Genomic DNA, 3162 nt, shown 5'->3' with positions numbered 1-3162 from the left:
GGGTGGAGAGCATGTGTGGTGAAGCTGAACCTGACCTCAGAGCTACAGACGCAGTAGTCTTGAGCACTGGCACCTGCACGCACAGGTCGTCCCAGTATTTAAAGGCACACATGACACCCTCGGGACACTGTGGAACCCAGGGGAGGAAGGTTCTATTGGCCAAGTGGTCTCACTCCCTCCTGTGTGGAACACACTGTTAAGTGGCACAGCCCCCGGACACTTGGAGGCCACCGTGATATTTCCTGGGCTCAGCTGCGATCACGGTGGGCAGTGCTTAGCCCAGGGGACCCATCCCACCTGAGACCTTTATCCAGACCTGCAGCCAGTGGGGCCAGGTGGGGTCTGTCCGGCTGCTGCTCTGGACCCCGTGCTTTGGTCTCTGCACCTGGGAGGCAGCACCAGAAACGGCATGAAGAGGTATGGAGGGGCGTGGGGGGGTGTGGAGGGGCATGGGGGGGCATGGAGGGGCATGGAGGGGTGTGGAAGGGGCATGGGGGCGTGGAGGGGTGTGGAAGGGTGTGAGGAGCGTGGAGGGGCGTGGAGAAGTGTGAAGGAGCGTGGAGCTGATTAAGTTAGCTCCAGCCAGTCCTGTACCACCTCTGCTCTGCACGGGCCTTCCAGGCGGTGGGACGCTGGCTTTCCTGTGCTCTGGGCAGGGTTGTCTGCCTTTGCCTGGGGCCAAGTCTCTAGGAAGACGCCAATCTTTTTGGTACGAAGGCACTAGACTTTCTAAAAGATTCAGCCAAGGAAGCTGTTTTCTTCCAAGCTGCCCTCCCCAGCCACAAGCCACCGCAGGACCCAGTGGGGCTGAGTGACAGGCGGTCCAGCCCAAAGTGCGGTGGGGAAGGGAACAGCAAAGGTCTAAGGGACGTGGGGAGGGGGCGTGAGAGCCATATCTAGGGCCTGGGAGGGCTGGGAGGTGTAGAATAGATTTCGGGAGCCAGTCCTGGGTCCCTCTTTCCTCTCTCCTCCCCACCCCTATCTCTGCGGGGTTGAAGATCACTTGAACCCTAAGAAATTCCTCTCCTATGAAATCTGTGTATGACACCAGCTGTCACTCCTTGCGAAGGGCCCAGCCTTGTTTTTGGTAATAAGGGACACTTGCCCTTAATGATTCACTAATGCCTGCAACTCTCCTGGTTCAAGTAGGGGCTGAGAATTCGGTCTTCCAGAGAGGGACCCAGCACACCCAGCGGGCTCAAAGCTGGCTGACTGCACCCGAGCCGGACCAGCAGGCTTTGACTAGGGATGCTAAGACTATACACAGTAGGAGAGTGGACATCAGCAAACAGGACCTGGCCGCGGCCACCTCACAGCCGGACCCTGAGCAGGATGTTAGGCGCTGCCAGCCCCTGCTCGGCTCTCACAACTAAATCATAAGGTTCTTCCACCTTCACACAGGCCTAAGTGCCGGGGAGACGGAGCAAGGAACAGACCCCAGCGTGGTCAGCCCAAGAGGACTTTGCAGGGAGGATGGTGCACCTTTCTTTCTGTCTTTTTGGTGCAAGGGTAAACAGCATTCTTTCCAGAATGGTCCAGGTTAATCTTGCCAAGAAATAGCAGCCCAGATGGAGGGACCCCTCAGGGTTTCTCCATTATCTGAGGATTGGCTCCCACAGGAGGAGTCAGTTAGAAATAACGATTCTTTCTTTGCTCCTACAGACTTGACGGACATCGTGAGCTGCCTGCTGGAAGGAACCCCAGGCAGCAGGCCCTGCTCCTCGATGGGATCTGAAGGACCCTGAGCATCCTCTCTACCCAAAAGGGACGCTTTGCACCTGCCCCCACCTTGCATCCTCTGGGCTTTTGCTCTCTAAGCCTCTCATTTAAAAGCATCCCCAAAGGTAACATAGATGAACGTTCTTCCATTAACTGTTTAATGACAGTTAGTTGCTTGCTATCATTCATTTTAATTCATCTGGTCATTCAAGGAAGAAGGAGCTTTAACTATTTCCTGAATGCCAGCATGCCGTGACCAGTAAGACCCAGGCAGAGGCAGGAGCGACTGGCTGGAGTGTGCTGCGGTGGGGGTTCCAGGAGAAAGCTAGGACTTCAGGGAAGCTGAGCCAGCCAGGGAGGGAGGGAGGGACGGAGGGAGGGAGGGAGGAGGGAAGGCCTTCGGCACAGAAGAGAGTGGGAGAAAGGGTCAGGTAGGGAGCCAATGAATGCATGCGGTTGGCTCAGGGAGGGAGTAGTTGAATATGAGTCAAAAAAGTGGATTAAGCCCCAGTGCTGGAGGGTCTCAAGGGCAGGAAAATCCTTCTTCTGTCAGGCAGGAATTCGGGTCTCTAACTGTAAGGAAAATATTGTTTCGTGTATGTATATGTGACCTTTTTCTTTCTGGAAGGAGTCTGTAGATTTCATCAGATTTACAAAGGTTTCATCAACCTGCACCACTTTAAGCTTAAGTGCTCTTGCGCCAGACTTTGTTTTTTTTTTTTTTTTTTTTTTTTTTTCTCAGTAAACTAAGGGATGTTTGCTGTAAAAGCATTGACTTGTTTGTGACGCTTCAGGTTGGGCTACAGGTGAGGTTTGGGGGTACACACTTGGAAGGCTACACTGACTCTACTTAGAGAGGCTTTTGATGTCCCCATGAGACCGAGTTAAATTCCTGTCATTGTAGGTGACTGTCAATGAACATCCTTGCCTTCCCCGTTTTGCTGTTGGCAAAACCTGTTGTTGTTGTTTTTTAATTACCAAAAGGTACTTGGACGTGTCATTATAAGAAGTTCTCGGGCTAGTATTCATGCTTTTCATAAAAGGATAAAATTCACTTTCACATGTCTTCCTTCCTTCCTCCCTCCACCACAAGAGGGCACTGACTTCTACCCTCTGAGTCCAGGACAGGTGAGCACTGCGCAGCAGCTGAGTTTTACTTTCTTTCTTTCTTTCTTTTTTGAGACGGAGTTTCGCTCTTGTTACCCAGACTGGAGGCGCGATCTCGGCTCACCGCAACCTCCGCCTCCTGAGTTCAAACAATTCTCCTTTCTCAGCCTCCTGAGTAGTTGGGACTACAGGTGTGCGCCACCATGCCCAGCTACTTTTTTGTATTTTTAGTAGAGACGGGGTTTCACCATGTTGACCAGGATGGTCTCGATCTCTTGACCTCGTGATCCACCCACCTCAGCCTCCCAAAGTGCTGGGATTATAGGTGTGAGCCAC

The 3162-nt window shown here is 52.9% G+C and overlaps 1 long non-coding RNA gene across 1 annotated transcript in view; it reads left to right on the top strand.

Moving 5' to 3' along the window:
* Nucleotides 1–1460: 1460 nt before the first annotated feature.
* Nucleotides 1461–3162, top strand: part of LOC108302779 — a 31344-nt gene continuing 29642 nt past the window's right edge. The window contains exon 1 of the long non-coding RNA XR_005199807.1: nt 1461–1844. This is a non-coding gene — a long non-coding RNA (uncharacterized LOC108302779). The remainder of the gene's footprint in view (nt 1845–3162) is intronic.

The sequence above is a fragment of the Cebus imitator genome, unplaced genomic scaffold (genome assembly GCF_001604975.1).
Source record: "Cebus imitator isolate Cc_AM_T3 unplaced genomic scaffold, Cebus_imitator-1.0 Scaffold42, whole genome shotgun sequence".
NCBI lineage: Eukaryota > Metazoa > Chordata > Mammalia > Primates > Cebidae > Cebus > Cebus imitator.
The sequence above is the reverse complement of the archived record's forward strand: the minus strand, read 5'-3'. Positions and strand labels throughout refer to the sequence as shown.